The sequence below is a fragment of the Triticum aestivum genome, chromosome 4B (genome assembly GCF_018294505.1).
Source record: "Triticum aestivum cultivar Chinese Spring chromosome 4B, IWGSC CS RefSeq v2.1, whole genome shotgun sequence".
Classification (NCBI taxonomy): Eukaryota; Viridiplantae; Streptophyta; class Magnoliopsida; order Poales; family Poaceae; genus Triticum; species Triticum aestivum.
The window spans coordinates 391,400,348-391,426,296 of NC_057804.1; positions in this window are offsets into that span (position 1 = coordinate 391,400,348).

Consider the following 25,949-nt stretch of genomic DNA (forward strand, 5'->3'; position numbering starts at 1 on the left):
GGACACTCATCCCAACTTGTGAGGGAATCATAGCTTCCATCATCCTTTCCTCGCATGGGACAATGCTCTAATAATGATGATCATCACACTGTTATTTACTTGTAACTAAAGAATTACAACTAGATACTAGATCAAAATATGACTCTATATGAATGCATCCGGTAGTGTACCGGGATGTGCAATTATCAAGAGTGACATGTATAAAAAATATGAACGGTGGCCAAGCCACGAATACTATGCCAACTACATTATCATGCAAAGCAATATGACAATGATGGTGCATGTCATAATAAACAGAATGGTGGAAGTTGCATGGCAATATATCTCGGAATGGCTATGGAAATGCCATAATAAGTAGGTATGGTGGCTGTTTTGAGGAAGGGTATATGGTGGGTTTAATGCACCAACGAAAGTTGCGCGGTACTAGAGAGGCTAGCAATGGTGGAAGGGTGAGAGTGTGTATAATCCATGGACTCAACATTAGTCATAAAGAACTCACATACTTATTGCAAAAAATTATTAGTCATCAAAACAAAGTACCACACGCATGCTCCTAGGGGGATAGATTGGTAGGAAAAGACCATCGCTCGTCCCTGACCACCACTCAGAAGGAAGACAATCAAAAAATAAATCATGCTCTGACTTCATCACGTAACGGTTCACCATACGTGCATGATACGGGAATCACAAACTTTAACACTAGTATTTCTACCAATCCACAATTACTCACTAGCATGACTATAATATCACCATCTTTATATCTCAAAACAATATGCAAGGAATCAAACTTCTCATAGTATTCAATGCTCTTTATATGAAAGTTTTTATTATATCCCTCTTGGATGCCCATCATATTAGGACTAAATTCATAACCTAAGCAAATTACCATGTTGTTCAAAGACTCTCAAAATAATATAAGTGAAGCATGAAAGTTCAAGAATTTCTATAAAATAAAGCCACCGCTGTGCTCTAAAAAGATATAAGTGAAGCACTAGGGCAAACTGCCTAGCTCAAAAGATATAAGTGAAGCACATAGAGTATTCTATTAAATTCATGATTAATGTGTGTCCCTCTCAAAAGGTGTGTGCAGCAAGGATTATTGTGGCAAACTAAAAATCAAAGACTCATATCATACAAGATGCTCCAAGCAAAACACATATCATGTGGTGAATAAAAATATAGCCTCAAGTAAATTTACCGATGGTTTGAAGACAAAAGAGGGGATGCCTTCCGGGGCATCCCCAAGCTTAGATGCTTGGTTGTCCTTGAATATTACCTTGGGGTGCCTTGGGAATCCCCAAGCTTAGGCTCTTGCCACTCCTTATTCCGTTGTCCATCAAATCTTTACCCAAAACTTGAAAATTTCACAACACAAAACTCAACAGAAAACTCGTGAGATCCGTTAGTATAATAAAATAAATCACCACTTTAGGTACTGTTGTGAACTCATTCTTAATTTATATTGGTGTAATATCTACTGTATTCCAACTTCTCCATGGTTCATACCCCCGATACTACCCATAGATTCATCAAGATAAGCAAACAACACATAGAAAACATAATCTGTCAAAAACAGAACAGTCTATAGCAATCTAAAATCTTTGTATACTTCTATAACTCCCAAAATTCTTAAAAATTAGGACAACCTAGGAAATTTGTATATAAGTCTTGTATAAAAGAATCAGGATTTTATCATTCTGGTGTGAATTTGAAAAATTCTTCTACTGGACACAAAAGTTTCTGTTTTTCAGCAAGATCAAAGCAACTACACCGTAGACCATCCGAAAGGTCTTACTTGGCTCAAACACTAACTAAAACACCAAAACACAATTACTACAGAAGTAATAGTGTGTATTTATTTAAGAACAGTAGCAAAAACAAAAAACACAAAAATAAAATTGGGTTGCCTCCCAACAAGCACTATTGTTTAACGCCCCTAGCTAGGCATAAAACATAGATCTAGGTATTGTCATCTTTGGTATTTAATCCATAAGTAGCCCTCATAATAGATTCATATGGCAACTTAATTTTCTTTCTAGCAAAGTGTTCCATGCCCTTCCTTAACGGAAATTGAAATCTAATGTTTCCTTCTTTCATGTAAATAATCACACCAATCGTTCTAAGGAAAGGTCTACCAAGAATAATAGGACATGTAGGATTGCAATCCTTCCCATAGGTTTCTTAATAGCGGAATCCGCTAGATGCAAATTTAAAGAACAATCATCAAGTTCATGGAAACCTAGCACATCACATAAAGTTTCTGAAATCATGGAAACGCTAGCACCCAAATCACACAAAGCATTGCACTCATAATCTTTAATTTTAATCTTAATTGCAGGTTCCCACTCATCATAAAGCTTTCTAGGGATAGAAACTTCCAACTCATGTTTTTCTTAAAAAAGATTTCATCATATATAACATCAACGATATGTTTAGTAAAGGATTTATTTTGATTATAAGCATGTTTCAACATGGATTGCAACAAGAAAATACAATATATCAAAGAACAATTATCATAATTAAAGTCCCTGAAATCTAAAAGAGTGGGTTCATCGCTACTTACACTTTTGACCTCTCCAATCCCACTTTTATCAATTTTTTCACTAAGATCTTTAAACTCCAAATTATTGGGATGCCTTCTAGCTAAAGTTGACTCATCTCTAGTCCCATATTTATCAAGATTTATATTAGAAAATAAAGATTCAATATGAGTAACATCAATCACTTTAAGATCTTCATCATTATTTTCACAAGAGATAGAAGAACACGCTTTTACAAACCAATCTTGCTTAGCACGCATCCTAGCGGTTCTTTCTTTACATTCATCCATAGAAATTTTAATAGATTTTTGAGATTCATTAATATCATGCTTGGGTGGCATAGATCTAATCTTCAAAGAATCAATCTCAAGAGAAATTATATCAATGTTCCTAGCCAAATCATCAATCTTAAGCAATTTTTCTTCAACCATAGCATAAAATTCTTTTGAGAACTGATGAAATCTTTAATATTGTTCTCGAGATCAGTAGGTATTTTATTATAATTTCCATAAGAATATTTGTAGGAATTACCATAATTATTAGAGGAATTACTATGAGACGACCTAGGGTTGAAATTACCTCTATATGCATTATTACCAAAATTGTTCCTACCAACAAAATTCACATCCATAGATTCATTATTATTCTCAATCAAAGTGGAGAAAGGAATATCATTAGGATCAATAGGAGCACTCTTACTAGCAATCAATTTCATAAGTTCATCCATCTTTCCACTCAAAGTATTAATTTCTTCAATCGCATGCACTTTTTTAATAGTGCAAGATCTTTCGGTATGCCATTGAGAGTAATTAGCCATAATATTATCTAGGAGTTTAGTAGCTTCTCCTAATGTAATTTCCATAAAAGTACCTCCTACGGCGGAATCTAAATATTTCTAGATGCAAAATTCAATCTGGCATAAAAAAATTGTATGATCATCCATAAATTTAAACCATGAGTAGGGCAATTTCTTATCATCAATTTCATCCTCTCCCAAGATTGTGCAACATGTTCATGATCAAGTTGCTTAAAATTCATTATATCATTCCTAAGGGAGATGATCTTAGCGGGAGGAAAATACTTGGAAGTAAAAGCATCTTTACACTTATTCCATGAATCAATACAATTTTTAGGCAAAGATGAAATCCAAGTTTTAGCGCGATCTCGTAGTGAGAACAGAAATAGCTTAAGTTTAACAATATCATTATCCACATCTCTTTTCTTTTCCATATCACACAACTCAACAAAAGTATTTAGATGGGATTCGACATCTTCACTAGGAAGGCTGGAAAAATTGCTCTTTCATAAAAAGATTCAACAAAGCGACATTAATTTCATAAGATTCTGCACTAGTGGCGGGAGCAACCGGAGTACTAATAAAATCATTATTATTAGTATTGGAAAATTCACACAATATGGTATTTTCTTGAGACTTCGTGACAGAGCAAGCAATCTAACATACAAGCAAACAAAAATCAAACGAAAGAAGGGCGAATAAAAAGGCAAATATTTTTGTGTGTTTTTGAAAACGTTTTAGAAGTGGGGGAGACAAAACGAGAGGCAAATGGCAAATAATGTAATGCAAGAGATGAGAGTTTATGATGGGTACTTGGTAGGCTTGATGTAGAACCTCCTCAGCAACAACGCCATAAATTCTTCCTGCTACTTCTTGAGCTTGCATTGATTTTTCCCTTGAAGAGGAAAGGGTCATGCAGCAAAGTAGAGATAAGTATTTATCTCAGTTAAGAACCAAGGTATCAATCTAGTAGGAGGCACAAGCAAGTCTCCAATATATGCACCTGCACAAACTACCAAGCACTTGCACTCAACGCGAAAAAGGGGTTGTCAATCCCTTCACGGTCTCGAACAAGAGTGAGATCTAATAGAGATAGGTATAAAAGATAAATAAAAAGGCAAACTAAAATAAATCTAAATAAATTGCAGCAAGGTATTTTTGGGTTTTTTGGTTTATAAATCTGAAAATATATGATGGAAAATAGACCCGGGGGCCATAGGTTTCACTAGAGGCTTCTCTCTTGAAAGGAAACATACAATGGGTAAACAAATTATTGTTGAGCAATTGATAGAAAAGTGCAAAATTATGATGATATCCAAGGCAATGATCATGAATATAGGCATCACGTCCGTGTCAAGTACACTGAAATGATTCTGCATCTACTACTATTACACCACACATCAGCCGACTCCTGCCTGCATCTAGAGTATTAAGTTCATAAGAACAGAGCAACACTTTAAGTAAGATGACATGATCTAGAGGGATAAACTCAAGCAATATGATGAAAATCCCATATTTTTACCCTTGATGTCAACAATACAATACATGCCTCGCTACCCCTACTATGTCACTTGGTGAGGACACCGCAAGATTGAACCCAAAAGTAAGCACCTCTCCCATTGCAAGAAAACCTATCTAGTTGGCCAAACCAAACTGATAATTCGAAGAGAAATACAAAGATATTTGATCATTCATAAAAGAGTTCACAAAAGACTCAAATAATATTCATAGATAATCTAATCATAAATCCACAATTCATTGGATCTCGGCAAACACACCGCAAAAGAATGTTATATCGGATAGAACTCCATGAACATCAAGGAGAACATGGTATGAAAGATCATAGAGAGATAAGAAGCCATCTAGCTACTAGCTATGGACCCTTAGGTCTGTGGTAAACTACTCACGCTTCATCGAAAGGGCAATAGGGTTGATGTAGATGCCCCCCGTGATCGAATCCTCCTCCAGTTGGGTGCTGAAAAAGGCCCCAAGATGGGATCTCACGGGAACATAGGCTTGCGGCGGAGGAAACGTATTTTGGTGGATCCCTCTGATGGTTTGGGAATATTTGGGAATTTATAGTGCAAGAATTAGGGTTGGAGGACACCCGAGGGGCCCACAAGTCCTCAGGGCACCGCCCAAGGGTGCGCCTAGTAGGCTTGTGGCCTCCTCGGCCATCGTCTGACCCCCTCTTCAAGCTCCGTGGGTGTCTTCTGGTCCAAGAAAAATCATCGTAAAGTTTTATTCCGTTTGGACCCCATTTGATGTTCCTTTTCTGTAAAACTAAAAAACAAGGAAAAAACAGAAACTGACACTGGGCTCTGGGTTCATAAGTTAGCCCAAAAAATAATATAAAATAACATATTAATGCATATAAAACATCCAAAATAGATAATATAATAGCATGGAACAATAAAAAATTATAGATACGTTGGAGAAGTATCAAACTCAGAACAAAGTACCTATCCCATTGCAAGATAGATCAATCTAGTTGGCCAGACCAAATCAATAGATCGGAGAGAAATCAAAGCTATATTAATCATGCATAAGAGAGTTTAGAGGAGACTCAAATAATATTCATAGATAATCTGATAATGAATCCACAATTTATCAAAAATCAAAAAATGCACCACAAAAGAAGATTATATCAAATAGAACTCCAAGAACATCAAGGAGAACATTGTATTGAAGATCAAAGGGAGATAAGAAGCCATCTAGCTACTAGCTATGGACCCGTAGGTCTGTGGTAAACTACTCACACATCATCAGAAGGGCAACAAGGTTGGTGTAGAGGCCCTCAGTGATCGAATCTCCCTCCAACGGAGTGCTAGAAAAGGCCCCAAGATGGGATCTCACGAGAACAGAAGCTTGCGGCGGTGAAAAAGTATTTTTGGCGTGCCCTCTGGTATACGGGGAATATTTGAGTATTTATGGAGCTGAGATTAGGGTTAAGGGGCTATGGGGCCCACTAGCTTGCAGGGCGCCCCCTCATACGTCTCCAACGTATCTATAATTTTTGATTGTTCCATGCTATTATATTATTTGTTTTGGATGTTTTATATGCATTAATATGCTATTTTATATTATTTTTGGGACTAACCTATTAATCTAGAGCCCAGTGTCAGTTTCTATTCCCCCCCCCTTTTTTGAGTTTTATAGAAAAGAAATATCAAACCTAGTCGAAATGAGCTAAAAATTTACAGTGATTTTTTATGGACCAGAAGAGACCCACGGAGCATCGGAGTTGGGCCAGAAGAGTCCCGAGGCAACCACAAGCCTAGGGGGTGCACCCCCTGGCTTGTGGGCTCCTCGGGAACCCCCTTGACTTGTTTCCGACGCCAAAAAAATCCTATAAATATAGAAACCTCCTAAAAGAAACCTAGATCGGAAGTTCCGCCGCCTTAAGCCTCTATAGCCACGAAAAACCAATCGAGAGCCCGTTTCGACACCCTGCCGGAGGGGGAAACCATCACGGAGGCCATCTTCATCATCCCGACGGTCTCCATGACGAGGAGGGAGTAGTTCACCCTCGGGGCTAAGGGTATGTACTAGTAGCTACGTGTTTGATCTCTCTCTCTCTCTCTCTCTCTCGTGTTCTTTATTTGGCATGATCATGATGTACCACGAGCTTTGTTACTATAGTTGGATCATATGGTGTTTCTTCCCCTCTACCTTCTTGTGATGAATTGAGTCTTGCTCTTTGAGATTTCGTTATGTTGAATTGAGTATTGGATCTGAGAACACTTGATGTATGTCTTGCATGGGATATCTGTGGTGACAATGGGATGTTCTATTGATTCACTTGATGATGTTTTGGCACTCAACTCGTGGATTCCCGAGGTGACATTGGGGTAATCTATGCATAGGGGTTGATGCACATTTTCGTTCTACGTTCTCCGATATAAACTTTGAAGTGATTCTTTGTTGCACGCTGATGGATTTCCATATGATTTAATTATGTTATCATTGTTGAGAGACTTTGCACTAGTGAAAGTATGAACCCTAGGCCTTGTTTTCAAGCATTGCAATGCCGTTTTTTCTCACTATAGTTACTAGTTACCTTGATGTTTTTATATTTTCAAATTAAAAAACCCTATATCTACCATCCATATTACACTTGTATCACCATCTCTTCGCCGAACTAGTGCACCTATACAATTTACCATTGTATTGGGTGTGTTGGGGACACAAGAGACTCTTTGTTATTTGGTTGCAGAGTTGTTTGAGAGAGACCATCTTCATCCTACGAATCCCACAGATTGATAAAGCTTAGGTCATCCACTTGAGGGAAAATTACTATTGTCCTACAAAACTCCACGCTTGGGGGCCCAACACGAGTCTACAAGAAGAATGTTGCATAGTAGACATCAAGCTCTTTTTTGGCGCTGTTGCCTGGGAGGTGAGTGCTTTAAAAGGTATATCTTTAGATCTTGTAATTGAATCTTTTAGTTTCTTGTTTTATCACTAGTTTAGTCTATAAAATAAAACTACAAAAAATGAAATTGAGGTTGCCTCATATGCTTCATCTTTTTAATGTCTTTCGTGAAAATGATGGAAAGGAAAATTGTGCTCATGTGTTAGAAGAAGAAGTTAATAAAATGTTTGGCACTAAATCTTTAAATGATGAGCATGATTGCAATGTTGTTAGTATGAATTCTTTGAATATCCATGATGCTAATGATATGCAATGCCAGAAGCTTGGGGATGCTATGTTTGAAGAAGATGATATTTTTAGTCCCCCAAGTTTTGATGAGAATATTACTATGATGAAAGCATGCCTCCGATTTATGATGATTATGTTGATGAAATTGAGTTTGGAAGAGTGTCAACTTTAGGTAATGATCCCACTATTTTAGAGGGTGTTGAATCTTATTGTAAGAATTATGAAAGTGGATTTGGAGAGGTCATGACTTTATTTAGTAATGATTCCACTATCTTGGAAGAGGTTTCAATTGATTATGATGAGAACAAAGTTGCTACTTATGATGATTATTATGATGACACTTATTTTATAAAAAGCAGTGATGATTATATTTATAAAGCTTGTCATAATTATGATTACCCTTTTTCTTAACATTACTCTTTTAATGTGGAAACAATTTATAGTATTCGAATTTCTTATGATACTCCCACTATTCCGAATGAGAATAAATTTGCTTATGTGGAGAGTAATAAAATTTCTATGCTTGTGGATCATGAAAAGAATGCTTTATGTGGTATTTATATTGTTGAATTCATTCATGATGCTGCTGAAAATTACTATGAGAGAGGAAAATATGCTTTTACATATCTCAATAATATCAAGTTTCCTCTCTATGTGTTGAAAATCTTGAAGTTATGCTTATTTTGCCTTCCTATGCTAGTCGATTCTTGCTCCTAGAGATTGTTTGCTCACAAAATCCGTATGCATAGGAAGTGGGTTAGTATTAAATTTGCTAGTCATATGCTTCATGATGCTCTCATTATGTTTCAATCCTTATCTTTTATGTGAGCATCATTGAAATCATCATGCCTAGCTAAAAGGCATTAAAGAAAAGCGCTTGTTGGGAGACAACCCAATATTTATACCTACTATTTTTGTGCGTTCACATGATTAAGCTATTGTAGTAATCATGTTTTCTATCTTTGTTTCAATAAAGTGCCATGTAAAGCCTTTGGGATAGTGTGGATGATAGTTGACTTGATTCTGTGCAAAAACAGAAACATTTGCTTACAGTAACAGAATTGTTTAAATTCACTGGAGCGTCATAAATTTCTGAATATTTTACAAATTATTGATTTAAAAATTTTCTAGATTGTCCTAAATTTTCTGATTTTTTGGAGTAACAGAAGTATATTAAGTTTCCAAATTACACAGACTGTTCTGTTTTTCATAGATTCTATTTTCATTGTGTTGTTTGCTTATTTTGATGAATCTATGGGTAGTATTGGAGGGTATGAACCATGGAGAAGTTGGAATACAGTAGATATAACACCAAAATAAATTTAGAATGAGTTCACAACTGTACCAAAGTGGTGATTTGCTTTATTATACTAACGGAGCTTACGAGTTTTTTGTTGAGTTTTGTGTTGTGAAGTTTTCAAGTTTTGGGTAAAGATTTCATGGACTATGGAACAAGGAGTGGCAAGAGCCTAAGCTTGGGGATGCCCAAGGCACCCCAAGGTAATATTCAAGGACAATGAAGCATCTAAGCTTGGGGATGCCTAGGATGGCATCCCCTCTTTCATCTTCAATCCATCGGTAAATTTACTTGAGGCTATATTTTTATTCACCACATGATATGTGTTTTGCTTGGAGCGTCTTGTATGATATGAGTCTTTGCTTTTTTGTTTGCCACAATCATCCTTGTTGTACACACCTTTTGATAGGGACACACATTAATCATGAATTTATTAGAATGTCCTATGTGCTTCACTTATATCTTTTGAGCTGGGTAGTTGCTCTAGTGCTTCACTTATATCTTTTTTAGAGCACGACGGTGGTTTTATTTTGAAGAAATTGATGAACTCTCATTCTTCACTTATATTATTTTGATAGTCTTTAAAAAACATGGTAATTTTTTTAGGTTATGAATTTAGTCCTAATATGATGGGCATCCAAGAGGGATATAATAAAAACTTTCATATAAAGAGCGTTGAATACTATGAGAAGTTTGATTCCTTATGATTGTTTTGAGATATAAAGATGGTGATATTAGAGTCATGCTAGTGAGTAGTTGTGAATTGGTAGAAATACTTGTGTTAAAGTTTGTGATTCCCGTATCATGCACGTATGGTGAACCGTTACGTGATGAAGTCAGAGCATGATTTATTTTTTGATTGTCTTCCTTCTGAGTGGTGGTCATGGACGAGCGATGGTATTTTCCTACCAATATATCCCCCTAGGAGCATGCGTGTAGTACTTTGTTTTGATGGTTATTAATTTTTTGAAATAAGTATGTGAGTTCTTTATAACTAATGTTGATTCCATGGATTATATGCACTCTCATCCTTCCACCATTGCTAGCCTCTTTAGTACCGCACAATTTTCCCCTGTGCATTACACCCACCATATATCCTTCCTCAAAACAACCACTGAGGGAGTCCTGGACTAGGGGGTGTCCGGATAGCCGAACTATCATCATTGGCCAGACTCCAAGACTATGAAGATACAAGATTGAAGACTTCGTCCCGTGTCCGGATGGGACTTTCCTTGGCGTGGAAGGCAAGCTTGGCAATACGGATATGTAGATCTCCTACCATTTTAACCGACTCTGTGTAACCCTAGCCCTCTCCAGTGTCTATATAAACCGGAGGGTTTTAGTCCATAGGACGAACAACAATCATACCATAGGCTAGCTTCTAGGGTTTAGCCTCCTTGATCGTGGTAGATCTACTCTTGTACTACCCATGTCATCAATATTAATCAAGCAGGAGTAGGCTTTTACCTCCACCGAGAGGGCCCGAACCTGGGTAAAAACATCGTGTCCCTTGTCTCCTGTTACCATCCGCCTAGACCCATAGTTCGGGACCCCCTACCCGAGATCCGCCGGTTTTGACACCGACATTGGTGCTTTCATTGAGAGTTCCTCTGTGTCGTCACCCATAGGATCGATGGCTCCTTCGATCATCAACAACGACGTGGTCCGGGGCAAAACTTTTCTCCCCGGACAGATCTTCATATTCGGCGGCTTCGCACTGCGGTCCAGTTCACTTGGCCATCTGGAGCAGACCGAAAGCTATGCCCCTGGCCATCAGGTCAGATTTGGAAGTTTAAACTATACGACCGACATCCGCGGAGACTTGATCTTCGACGGATTCGAGCCACAGCCGAGCACGCCGCACTGTCACGATGGGCATGATTTAGCTCTGCTGCCGGACAGTGCCCTGGAGGCCGCACAAGAGTCCGCTCCGACCCTTAACTCGGAGCCGACTGCGCCGATCGAGGATGGGTGGCTGGACACCGCCTCGGGGGCTGCTACCTCTACGGCGATGGAGCCGAATACCGACCCAATCCCTTGTGAAGCTCGTAACTCCAAGGTGCCAGACTCTTCTTCGGACCCCGAATCTTCCGCGCCCCTGTCAATCGAACCCGATCGGGCACCGATCATGGAGTTCACCGTTGCGGACATCTTTCAGCACTCGCCTTTCAGCGACACCCTGAATTCGCTAAAGTATCTCTCTTTATTAGGAGAGCCCTGGCCGGATTATGGCCAGGATGGTTGGGACGCGGACGACGAAATTCAAAGCCCACCCACCACCCACTTTGTAGCCACTGTCGATGACTTAACCGACATGCTAGATTTCGACTCCGAAGATATCGACGGTATGGACGACGACACCGGAGACGACCAAGAACCAGCGCCCACAGGGCACTAGAAAGCCACCTCAACTCACGATGTATATATGGTGGATACACCTAAAGGAAGCAATAACGAGGAACAACGGGACGCCGCGAAGGCTAATTCCCTCGAAAAACAGCCAAAACGGCGATGCAAGCGCCGCCCAAAGTCCCGCCTCGACAGCGACAACACCCATACAAACCCAGCCATAGAGCAGGGCGAACCAGTGGACGACGAACATGCCCCCAAGCAACCATCCAAAAAGGATGAACTGGATAAGCAACCCATCCCCGACGAAAACAACATTCCGGATGATCTCACGCCGAAGACATCGTTGGAACAGAAGAACCTCCACTAAAGGCTCATCGCCACTGCATGAAGTCTGAAGAAGCAGAAGCGGAAGCTCAAAACAGCGGAAGACGTACTCAGAATGAGATGGAGCGAAGTACTCAAGACCGCAGACAAATACGGTGATAGTCGCCAAGCAAAGAGCTACCCGAAGCGCAAACTATTGCCCGAATTTGACGAGGAAGCCGTAGAGCCCCCACAATCAAAAAACAAAGAGGCCGCCCGGTCGGATAGACGACCACATGACAAACAAAGAGCGGCAAGCGGCACCGCACACAAGCCGACACGTGATCCACATAAGGATCCTCGCAAAAAGGATGGCCCGGTCAGATCCATCTATGGGCCAAGAAAGCAAGCTCCGGAAAGGAACACAACACATCGAGTATTCGAAAATCACGGCACACCCAAATACAGGGGCGCCGCACACCCCCTATGTTTCACCGATGAGGTGCTGGATCATGAATTTCCAGCGGGATTCAAGCCCGTAAACATAGAGGCATACGGCGGAACAACAGACCCAGGAGTCTGGATTGAGGATTGCATCCTGCACACACATATGGCTAGAGGAGATGACCTCCACGCCATAAAATACTTACCCCTCAAGCTCAAAGGACCAGCCCGGCATTGGCTCAAAAGCCTCCCAGAAAATACCATTGGAAGTTGGGAAGACCTCGAGGATGCGTTTCGGGCAAATTTTCAGGGGACTTATGTCCGCCCTCCGGATGCAGACGATTTAAGTCACATAACTCAACAGCCCGGAGAGTCAGCCCACAAATTCTAGAACAGGTTTCTCACCAAAAAGAACCAAATAGTTGACTGTCCGGACGCCGAAGCCTTAGCAGCCTTCAAACATAACGTCCGAGACGAATGGCTCGCCAGACACCTCGGCCAGGAAAAGCCAAGAACAATGGCCGCACTAACAAGTCTCATGACCCGCTTTTGCGCGGGAGAGGACAGCTGGCTGGCAAGATGCAGCACCAGCGACCCAAGTACATCCGAGGTCAGGGATGGAAATGGGAAACCACGACGTAGAAAGGACCAACGCCGGACTAAGGAAAATGTCCCAAAAAGCACGGCAGTCAACGCCGGGTTCAAAAGCTCTCGGCAGAACAACAAAACACTGCCTCTCAAGGACAATAGCGACGAGCTATCTAACCTAAACAAAATCTTGGACAAGATATGCCAAATCCACAGTACCTCCGGGAAGCCTGCAAACCATACCCACAGAGATTGTTTGGTCTTCAAGCAGTCCGGCCGACTTAACGCCGAACACAAGGGGCTCGACACACCAAGTGAGGACGTTGACGAACCCCACAAGCAGAGCACCGGAAAACAAAAGAATTTCCCACAAGAGGTCAAAACAGTAAATTCACTTCAAGTGATAACGGGGAAAAATAGAGCGGCGCTCACTAAAGTACACGCCGCACGGTCCACCCCAACGGAGTCCCAAAACTGGATGTCAAAACCAATAACTTTCGACCATCAGGATTACTCCGGAAGTATCCGGAATGCAGGATGGACTGCCTTGATATTGGATCCTATAATAGACGGACTACAATTTACACAAGTCCTAATGGACGGTGGCAGTGATCTAAACCTGCTATACCGGGACACAATCCGCAGAATGGGGATAGACCCAGCCAAAATTCGCCATAGCAACACTTCCTTTAAAGGAGTGACGCCAGGCCCATATGCCAATTGTACGGGCTCTCTACTACTAGAAGTTGTGTTCGGTTCATCCGACAACTTCCATCGCGAAAAGTTAATCTTCCACATCGCCCCATTTAAAAGTAGATATCAAGCACTATTGGGATGTGAAACTTTCGCCCGCTTTAACGCAATACCGCATTACGCGTCTCTTACACTTAAAATGCCCGGTCCACGCGACATCATCTCATTAAAGGGAAACTTCGAGTGTTCCTCGACTACGGAAGAACGTGAGACTGCCTTGACAGCCACACACTAATCCGACTTTGCCGGTCAAAGCCCCTAAATAGGGCATTCAGACCCCGGACACGGTTAGGCGAGTCCGGTATAAAGGGGCTTACTAGCCGCGTACCCCTTTACAAGGGGCTCCACACATGCACAAAAAGAGACAATAAAGCTCAATTTTATTCATTCTTTGAATCATACTATGTTTATTTCAAAATACATCTTTCGCACGAACTCTTTTCCAACTAAGTTCTTCTCTTTTACAGATGAACACCGTGCGACACCCGTCCAGGATACGGCACAATGGAGACACAGGCGTAGACGTGCAGTAGGGACCCGTTGCAAGGATTCTTTTCAGATTAAGACCCTGCGTAAACATTTTTTACTGTCTCTTGTTGATACACATCCCCCGGTTTCTTACCATAACCGAGGAGGAGGCTGGCGTTTTGGCATCGGCCGCGTCAGAAGTTTTCGCGCGTACCTGGACACTAGGGGCTTAGGGCATCATTCTGTCCGTTTTCATAAAGACCGAATACCTTAGGGAGTGTTCGGCGTCTCGAGTTAGGCCTTATATGCATCAGCTCCGAATCATGTCTTTGGTCAAATTTTGGGTTTGCCCGGCTCCTGTGTTTTGCTGCCTTACGTTCCGTTCTATCAGCTAACGCGGTACCAGGAGAACTACTGCGATTGTGCCCCGGTTCGGCCTGGTGAGCACCTCAGTAGAGAAAGCCGAAAATTGACTGTCATGATATAGCGAGAGACTGGTCAACCACTCGATCGACCACCGGAATGTTTAGAATTCCTTCGCTTTGACGAAGGACCGTTTCCCGGTCAGGCACATACGCGCCCCGAATTCAGAGAGCGTGGTGCCCCTAGGGGCTATATAGTAGCCCCACCATCGAACTCCTATGGCTAAGTGGAAGTGATAAAGCATTATAGTCCGGTTGCCTAGTTTGCTACGCTATCACCTCCTTCATAGGACCAAGACGTTGGATTAAGTGTGAAAATGCGCTTTTTTGCAAACACCCCCGCACTATGTGCGTGGGGGCTGAGGGCGAAGACTGCCATCTTTCAGGCTATATACACATATACATTAACGGCCGCACAGGAGGTATTTCAATACTTGAACGCACAAGTATAAAAAGCCCTTATATTATATCTTTGAAACATGGTTTCACAAATCATACATGTCATTTGAACATAGCATTTTTCGAGCACTACGACTCTATTAAACGAGCGCCCTGCAGGACTTCCTCAAAATAGTGCTCGGCTGGTAATCGGCTTCTGTCTGAATCCTGGGATGCAACGTCGGTGGCCTCCATCTCTGCCCAGTATGTTTTGACACGGGTGAGAGCCATCCGTGCACCCTCTATGCATGCTGATCGCTTCATCACCTTGATATGCGGCACCACATCAAGGAACTGCTGCACCAAGCCAAAATAACTCTTTGGCTCGGGCCTTTTAGGCCACAAATGAGCCACGACATCCTTCATGGCAAGTCCAGACAACCTATTCAGCTCAGCCCACTCGGCTAACCGATCGGTAAATGGAAGTGGACGCTCCGGACTATGGAATTGCGACCAAAAAAGCTCTTCCATTCCGTGATCCTTTTGGCCCCAGAAGTGTGCGACTGCGTCTGCAACACTCGCCGCCAAATTAAGATAAGCATCCTCCGCGCCCCACAACTGGCCCAACTGAGCATACTTCGGATCCGTGAATTTCCTACGCAGCAGAAAAGGTTTTCCAGCCGCAATATCCCCGGCCTAACGTAGCTCCTCCTTTATAGCCCTCATCGCGGAGCGGGCATCCTTGGCTTCGGCGGTGGCCTTCTTCAGGTCCTCTTGTTCCGCTCGGCGTTCTCTTTCAAGAAACTCATAGTGGTCGGTAGCATCCTTCAGCTTCACGGCCATTTCGGCCATTTCCTTCCTGCTTCGGCAGTGAGCAGCCTGTTCGGCTTTTAGCTCTTCGGCCGCCTTCAAGGCAGCCGCATTACTTTTTCTGGCTTGCTCCTTGGCTCGGGCAAGCTCCGCTCGAAGGTCCTCCATAGCAGCGACGCCATCTGCATTAAGCATACATGTTGTAAGGCACGGGCGTCAAGCTCCCTTACCAGGTGTCCGCAGAGAAGCCACATACCTTGTGACTCGTCAAGTCGTTTATTGACCAGCGCGATGTCCGCATCCGCAACGTCAAGTTGTCGCTTCAGTTCGGCAACTCTATCAGTCCGGCTGGCCACCAAATGCTCCGCCACCTGAATGGGAAGGGCAACGTCTTATAACTGAGATTATGATCCCCGGCACGCTGTCGCTTTTGACAACGTACCGAGTCTTAGGGGCTACTATCTATACAGGGCGCATTCTATGTGCAAAACTGTCAAAAGGTATATCATTTTCACGTACCTCAAACCCCATCAGTAAACTTCTGACGGCCTCATGCAACCCGCTCTCAGCAGATGAAATCCTTTCAATCACCATACTCATCAACGTACGGTGATCTTCTGAGGTAGGCGCCCGCCCGAGCAGATCCTTCAGCTCCTCCGGCCATACACCAGTTGGTGCCGAACTCTCCAGCCCTGCCGGACTCGAGGAGACCCTCCACGACGACACCTCAGGGTCGTCCGCCCCGCCTGACGGTGTGGCAGATGGAGGCGTTTCGCTCTCCATTATCTCCGGACGAAGATCCCCCGAAGATGAGCTCTGCTGCGAAGGGCTGAGACCCGAAGTACAAGGTAAAAACTTCGGTTATCTTCAGAAATAAAAATAGGGATGTCCCTTATTACAAAACTCCCCTTTCTACTTACGGCTCGCTGGAGGGCTGATTCCCTTGGGGAAATATTGCGGCTGGGGCTTCCCCTGGCGCAGGACCCTCTGGTGAAGATTTCTTCCCCCGCTTTGAGGCCTTGGCCTCCGGATCTTCAGAAGCGGTCCTCTTCTCCCCCTGGAGGGAGGGATTCTCAATCCCCCTTTCTTGAGAGCCTCCTTAGCGGAGGCGGTATTTTTCCTGTTTTCCCCTTCGCCCTCTTCCGAAGGCGCAGCCTCCAGCATCTTGACTAACACGGGATCCGGCGTGGTCTCAGGGAGGGGGGCCGGACACCGTATCAGTTTTGCTTTTGCTATCCACTCCTGTTAAAGGGGTAGCTTGTTAAAGGGCAAGTTTATGATAAATGTACGGATAACATGTCCGGACACAGGACTACTTACTTGAGTATCCGGGCGATTGCAGCTCAGGCCTGCATCCTCGGTCAAGTCCGGACACATCTCTTGTGATCCGAAGAACAGTTTATACATCTCCACGGGCATCGCACCCATGAAGTGTTGGAGAGCTCACTGTCCCTCCGGATTGAATTCCCATAGGCGGAGGGGGCGACGTTTGCAGGGCAGAAGGCGCCGAATCAGCATGACCTGCGCCACTACAACCAGATTGGTCTCCCTCTCTTGGAGATCTCAAATGCGGCCCTGCAATAATGGCACATCCTTGGACGGCCCCTAGTCAAGCCCTTTGTTGACCCATGACACCAGCCGTTGTGGAGGGACCGAGCGAAAGGCAGGCGGCGCCACCCATCTGGTGCCCCTGGGAGCGGTGATCTAGAACCACTCCTGTTGCCACAAACCGAGCTCTTTTTGAAAATAGGCCTCGGGCCACGGAGCGTCAGCTCTCTTGCTTATAACTGCCCCTCTGCACTCTGCCTGCCGCTCCTCGATCATCTTTGGCTCCATGTTGAAGGTCTTGAGCCACAATCCAAAGTGAGGAGTGGTGTGGAGGAAGGCTTCGCATATGACAATGAACAATGAGATGTGGAGGATGGACTCCGGATCCAAGTCATGGAATTCCAGCCCATAATAAAACATGAGCCCTCTCACGAAGGGGTCCATCGGGAAGCCTAAACCCCGATGGAAGTGAGACACGAACACCACGCTCTCACCAGGCTCGGGAGTGGGAATGACTTGCCCTTGGGTGGGCAGCCTATGCGAAATTTCGCCGGTTAGATACCTCGCGTCTCCCAACTTTAGCACATCTTCTTCCATGACGGAAGAGGGCATCCACCGGCCCTGTAGGTCAGAGCCGGACATTGTCGAAGGTCCGAAGCGCCTGAATCTGGAGCCTTGGGTGTTGGAACTCGGGGCGAGGGGCGGATTCGATTGAAGATTGAAGAAAAGGAACAGGCCTTGGTCTCGTTATAAAGGGGTTGAATACCAAGAGTCGTCCCCGTAACCGTTCGGGACTCGCCTTCGATGGAGGGGGCGTGCCAACGGGCGTGGTTGGGTTACCCACGTCCGTATTGATGAGAATCCCAGAATAAGGGGACACGATCTCTGCTTTGACAAGACGTGCCAAGGAAACCGCTTCGCTAAACACGCTGAGGTGGGACAATAAAAATGATTCGAGTAAAGGCTTGGCCGTGGTGTGACATCACGCCGCGAAATACGTCAGCAGATTGAACTTGTGTAAATAGTATTCTCTCTACGGTGGTATGTGGAATTTATTTTGCAGAGCCGGACACTATCCTGGTGTTCAAAATCTTCTATGGATTATTCGGAGGAGGAACCCGCCTTGCAATGCCGAAGACAATATGCGCGCCGGACTCGTCGTCATTGAAGCCTGGTTCAGGGGCTACTGAGGGAGTCCTGGACTAGGGGGTTTCCGGATAGCCGAACTATCATCATTGGCCGGACTCCAAGACTATTAAGATACAAGATTGAAGACTTTGTCCTGTGTCCGGATGGGACTTTCCTTGGCATGGAAGGCAAGCTTGGCAATACGGATATGTAGATCTCCTACCATTGTAACCGACTCTGTGTAACCCTAGCCCTCTCCGGTGTCTATATAAACCGGAGGGTTTTAGTCCATAGGACGAACAACAATCATACCATAGGCTAGCTTCTAGGGTTTAGCCTCCTTGATCTCGTGGTAGACCTACTCTTGTACTACCCATATCATCAATATTAATCAAGCAGGAGTAGGGTTTTACCTCCACCGAGAGGGCCCGAACCTGGGTAAAAACATCATGTCCCTTGTCTCCTGTTACCATCCGCCTAGACGCATAGTTCGGGACCCCCTACCCGAGATCCGCCGGTTTTGACACTGACAACCACCATTCCTACCTATTATGGCATTTCCATAGCCATTCCGAGATATATTTCCATGCAACTTCCCCCGTTCCGTTTATTATGACATGCTTCATCATTATCATATTGCTTTGCATGATCATGTAGTTGGCATAGTATTTGTGGCAAGGCCACCGTTCATATTTTTTATACATGTCACTCTTGATCATTGCACATCCTGGTACACCGCCAGAGGCATTCGTATAGAGTCATATCTCTTGTTCTAGTATCCAATTGTAGTTCTGGAGTTGTAAGTAAATAAAAGTGTGATGATCATCATTATTAGAGCATTGTCCCATGTGAGGAAATGATGATGGAAGCTATGATTCCCTCACAATTTGGTACGAGTCTCCGGACTTCACAAAAAAAATAAAAGAGGCCAAAGAAGCCCAAAAAAGGCCAAAGAAGCCCAAACAAAAAAAGAGAAAAGAAAAAATGAGAGAAAAGAGAGAAGGGGCAATGTTACTATCCTTTTTCCACACTTGTGCTTCAAAGTAGAACCATGATCTTCATGATAGAGAGTCTCCTATTTTGTCACTTTATATACTAGTGGGAATTTTTCATTATAGAACTTGGCTTGTATATTCCAATGATGGGCTTCCTCAAATTGCCCTAGGTCTTCATGAGAAAGCAAGTTGGATGCACACTCACTTAGTTTCTTTTTGTGCTTTCATGCATTTATAGCTCTAGTGCATCCATTGCATGGCAATCCCTACTCACTTGCATTGATATCAATTGATGGGCATCTCCATAGCCCATTAATTCGCCTAGTTGATGTGAGACTATCTCCTTCTTTTTGTATTCTCCACAACCACCATATTCTATTCCACCCATAGTGCTATATCCATGGCTCATGCTCATGTATTGCGTGAAAGTTGAAAAAGTTTGAGAACATCAAAAGTATGAAACAATTGCTTGGCTTGTCATCATGGTTGTGCATGATTTAATACTTTATGTGATGAAGATGGAGCATAGCCAGAGTGTATGATTTTGTAGGGATAACTTTCTTAGGCCATGTTATTTTGAGAAGACATGATTGCTTTATTAGTATGCTTGAAGTATTATTGTTTTTATGTCAATACTAAACTTTTGTTTTGAATCTTATGGATCTGAATATTCATGCCACAATAAAGAAGATTACATGGATAAATATGTTAGGTAGCATTCCACATCAAATATTCTGTTTTTATCATTTACCTACTCGAGGACGAGCAGGAATTAAGCCTGGGGATGCTTGATACGTCTCCAACGTATCTATAATTTTTGTTTGTTCCATGCTATTATATTATTTGTTTTGGATGTTTTATATGCATTAATATGCTATTTTATATTATTTTTGGGACTAACCTATTAATCTAGAGCCCAGTGCCAGTTTTCTGTTTTTTTCCTTGTTTTTGAGTTTTACAAAAAAGGAATATTAAACGGAGTCCAAACAAGATAAAAATTAACGATGATTTTTTATGGACCGGAAGAGCCCCACGGAGCATCGGAGTTGGGCCAGAAGAGTCTCGAGGCGATCACAAGCCTAGGGGGCATGCCCCTTGGCTTGTGGGCTCCTCGGGAACCCCCCTGAGTTGTTTCCGACGCCTAAAATTCCTATAAATATAGAAACCTCCAAAAAGAAACCTAGATCGGAAGTTCCGCCGTCGAAAGCCTTTATAGCCACGAAAAACCAATTGGGAGCCCATTCCGGCACCCTGCTAGAGGGGGAAACCATCACTGGAGGCCATCTTCATCATCCTGGCGGTCTCCTTGACGAGGAGGGAGTAGTTCACCCTCGGGGTTGAGGGTATGTACCAGTAGCTATGTGTTTGATCTCTCTCTCTCTCTGTCTCTTTCTTGTTCTTGATTTGACACGATCTTGATGTACCACGAGCTTTGTTACTATAGTTGCATCATATGGTGTTTCTCACCCTCTACCTTCTTATGATGAATTGAGTCTTGCTCTTTGAGGTTTCGTTATGTTGGATTGAGTATTGGATTTGAGAACACTTGATGTATGTCTTGCGATGGGATATCTATGGTGACAATGGTATGTTCTATTGATTCACTTGATGTATGTTTTGGCACTCAACTCGTGGATTCCTGATGTGACATTGGGGTAATCTATGCATAGGGGTTGATGCATGTTTTCGTCCTATGTTCTCCGATAGAAACTTTGGAGTGATTCTTTGTGGACGTTGAGGGATTGCCATATGATTTAATTATGTTATCATTGTTGAGAGACTTTGCACTAGTGAAAGTATGAACCTTAGGCCTTGTTTTCAAGCATTGCAATACCGCTTTTGCTCACCCCTTTACTAGTTACCTTTTTGTATTTATATATTAAAATTACGTAAACCTATATCTACCATCCATATTACACTTGTATCACCATCTCTTCGCCGAACTAGTGCACCTATACAATTTAGCATTGTATTGGGTGTGTTGGGGACACAAGAGACTCTTTGTTATTTGGTTGCATGGCTATTTGAGAGAGACCATCTTCATCCTACGCCTCCCATGGATTGATAAACCTTAGGTCATCCACTTGAGGGAAAATTGCTACTGTCCTCCAAAACTCTACGCTTGGAGGCCGAACACGAGTCTACAATAAGAAGGTTGCGTAGTAGACATCACCCCCTAGGGCGCACCTTGTGAGCTTGTGGCCCAACCGTAGCTCTTGTGGCCTCCTCCCGAACCTTCGTGGGTGTCTTCTTGTCTAAGAAAAATCATCAAAAAATTTCGTTCCGTTTGGTATTAATTTTCTGTAGAAGACAAAAATAAGGAAAAAACAGCAACTAGCGTTGGGCACTAGGTTAAAAGGTTAGTCCCAAAAAATAATATAAAATAGCATAATAATGCATATAAAACATCCAAGATGGATAATATAATAGCATGGAACAATAAAAAATTATAGATACATTGGAGATGTATCGGAAAGCACTGGTCTGAAGAACTGGCTGCACCCACCTGGTTCAGATGACAGTGGGAAGAGTGGATTGCTGGAAGACTTGGGCGATTTCTCTGGTGGAGGTGATTGGCATGTCTTGCCATTGTACACGGGGTGTTCAAGATGCGCTTGGTGGTGCGCTGATATGTCTCCAACATGCTATGATTTTTTATTGTTTCATGCTATTATATTATCAATCTTAGATACTTTATATGCTTTAATATGCAATTTTATATCATTTTTGGGAACTAACTTGTTAACCCAGTGCCTAGTGTGAGTTGCTGTTTTCTGCTTGTTTTTTATTTTCCAGAAAATTAGTACCAAACAGAGTCCAAACGCTATGAAACTTTTTAATGATTTTTTCTGGACAGAAGAGACCTTAGAAGCTTCGGGAGGAGACCAAATGACAAACAAGAATATGGCAAGGCAATAGAGTGCGCCCTGGGGGTAGGCATTCCCTATTACCTTATGGTCCCCATATGGCTTCGTCTGACCAAATTCCACTTCTATAAGTTCTCAAATATTGGGAAACCCCTAGAGGGCCACCCGAAACAATTTTTCCACCATCGCAAGTCTCTGTTCTTCTGCGATCCCATCTGGAGGCCTTTCCGGTATTCTGTTGGAGGGAGAATCGATCATGGAGGGCTTCTACATCAACCTTGTCGCCCTACCGATGATGTGTGAGTAGTTCACCACAGACATATGGGTCCATAGTAGCTAGATGGCTTCTTCTCAACCTTTAATCTTCAATACCATGTTCTCTAAGATCTTCTTGGAGTTCTATCCGATGTAATCTTTTTTTGTCGTGTGTTTGTTAGGATCCGATGAATTGTGGGTTATGATTAGATTATTCATTAAAAGTAACTGAGCCTTTTCTGAACTTTAGTATGCATGATTATGATAACTCTGTATTTCTATCCGATCTATCTGTTTGGTTTGGCCGCCTAGATTGATTTATCTTCAGTGGGAGAGGTGCTTTGTAATGGGTTCAATCTTGTGGTGTCCTGACCTCATGATAGAAGGAGTAGTGAGGCACGTATTTGTATCGTTGCCATTAAGGATAAAATGATGAGATTTAATCATATTGCTTGAGTTTACTTCATCCACATCATGTCATCTTGCTTAAAGCATTACTGTTTGTCATGAACTTAATACCATAGATGCTTATTGAACAGCGGTTGATTGGTGGAGTAATAGTAGTAGATGCAGGTAGGAGTCAGTCTACTTGTCATGGATGTGATACCTATATATGTGATCATTTCCATGAATAATGTCATAACTATGCGCTTTTCTATCAATTGCCCAACAGTAATTTGTCTACCCATCGTACGTTTTTGTTTCGAGAGAGAAGCCTCTAGTGAAAACTATGGCCCCCAGGTATATCTTAATCATATTACTAAAACCAAAAATACCTTGCCGCAAGTTATTTACTTTTATTTTTATCTATCTACCACTATCAAAATTAATCCTTGCAAGTAAAGAGCTTAAGGGGATTGACAAACCTCTTGCCCGCGTTGGGTGCTAGTATTTGCTTTTGTGTGTGTAGGTTTGTTGACGAGAATTTGTGTGGTTCTCCTATTGGTTCGACAACCTTGGTTCTCACTAAGGGAAATACTTATCCACTACTATATTGCTTCACCCTTCCTCTTGGGGGAAAATCCCAACTGTTTCGGCATTTCCCGTCTTAGTGTTTTGGTGATGATGACAACTTTTTAGTGATGATGACAACCCACCTTGGGGTCTAATCATGTGCCAAGTTCTTTAGGTACACTTTGTTTGGTACAAGACGATTAGGCATTCCCACCAGGCGGAAAAGAACAAAGACGGTGTTTTCTACGTGTTTATTTCTTTGGATGTAGGAAACCCGTACTATTAAGAGGGAATCCACATCGGAATGTATTGGGTGAATCGATGCATGTACGCATTCCTTCTCCACCCACCGCATATCCTTCCGTTCATAGAGAGAGATTCTCAAACTCTTACCAAGGCAGTGGTTTTTACTCCCTAGTGGTTGTACTGCTGGGCCAAGCGGTTTGTACCGCTTGGGCGGTACATCCGGTGCAACTACCGCCCCAGGAGTGATATCATGGGGTTGTTGCTCTAAGGTTGATGCCAGCGGTTGTACAACTGCCTCCGGGTGGTTGTACCACTTATGATCTAGCCAACCCTGGAGAGTAGCTCCAGGCGGTTGTAGTGGCCCAGTACCGCCCTACCACCAGACTAGGCTCTGTCATGGGGGAGTTCTTGGGCAGTGGTGGCCCGATTGTTCCGTTCAACTCATTTTGAGCGTGGTCCGGAGTGGTTATACCTCTCGGGACTTATCCAACACCCGTGCTTGGTCTCGGCTATTGCATCAGTGCAACCACTGCCCAACTACCGCTATTGGGGTGACCCCCTTTTGTTGCGAAGCAGTTGTCAGGCGGTGGTGATGCGGTTGTTCCGGTTTTTCTTGATGACCGGTAGTCCGGTACTACCGGCGACGCCGCCGGTTGTACTTCTTGGTAGGGTTTCTGCGGGGTACGTGTTTTTTGGTTATAACGATTCACATAGAGGTTGTACCACTACGGTGTAAAAACTGCTGTAACGGTTGGATTTGGGGGACACTATATAAGGGGGTGGTTCTTCCACCTACCTTCTTACCTCTTGCCTCTCTCTCTCCTCCATTGATTCCCTTAAATCTTTCTTGCCCGATCTCTCTTCCTAGCCATACTTGTTGATTTGCTAGGGATTGAATGAGGAGACCTAGATCTACACTTCCACCAAAAGAAATTTGATTCCCCCATAGTTTCTTGTGTGGATTTTGTTACTCTTAGGTGTTTGGGCACCCTAGACGGAAGAGGTCACCTCGGAGCCACATTCCATTATGGTGAAGCTCTTTGGTGGTGTTGGGAGCCTCCAATTCGGTTGTGGAGAGAGCCTCAACCTTGTTTGTAAAGGTCCGGTTGCCGCCTTCAAGGGCACCACTAGTGGAATCATGACATCTTGCATTGTGTGCGGGCGTGAGGAGAATACAGTGGCCCTAATGGCTTCCAATGGAGACATACTTCCCCTCAAAAGGAAGGAACTTCGGTAACACATCCTTGTCTTCATCGGCTCCACTTGTGGTTACTTCTTATCTTTACTTTGTGCAAGCTTATATTGTGTTGTATCCTTTGCTTGCTTGTGTTTTGGTGGTTGTTAGCATCATATAGGTTGCTCACCTTGTTGCATATCTTGACAACCTATTTGTTGCTTAACCTAATTTGTTAAAAAAAGCTAAAAAATGGTAGTTGCCTATTCACCCCCTCTACTGAACCATATCAATCCTTTCACCAATGTAGCTGTAGAAAGAATTTTTGGCGCCGTTGCCGGGGAGACATGATGCGGCTTGAACTACGTTGGTATTTCCCCAAACAGGAAGGGATGATGTAGCACAACTACGCCAGGTACTTCCCTCAGTTATGAAACCAAGGTATTAATCCAGTAGGAGAACCAAGCAACACTATGTAAATGGTACCTGCACACAAAGAACAAGTACTTGCAACCCGACATGTAAGAGGGGTTGTCAATCCCTCCTTGGGTAAAAGATAGATTGGTTTGTATGATTTTGGATAAATAGATCTCACAATAACACAAAATAAAAGAAGTAATAAAAAAGTGCAGCAGGGTATTTTTGGGTTTTTAAAAAATTAGATCTGGAAACAAAAGCAAATAAAAATAGATCTCAAAGCAAATATGATAAAGAATAGACCCAGGGCCGTAGATTTCACTAGTGGCTTCTCTCAAGAAATAGCACACGGTGGGTAAATTTTTTACTGTTGGGCAATTGATAGAACCTCAAATAATTATGACGATATCTAGGCAATGATCAATATATAGGCACCACGTCCAAGATTAGTAGACCGACTCCTGCCTGCATCTACTACTATTACTCCACACATCGACCACTATCCAGCATGCATCTAGTGTATTAAGTTCATGGAGAAACGGAGTAATGCA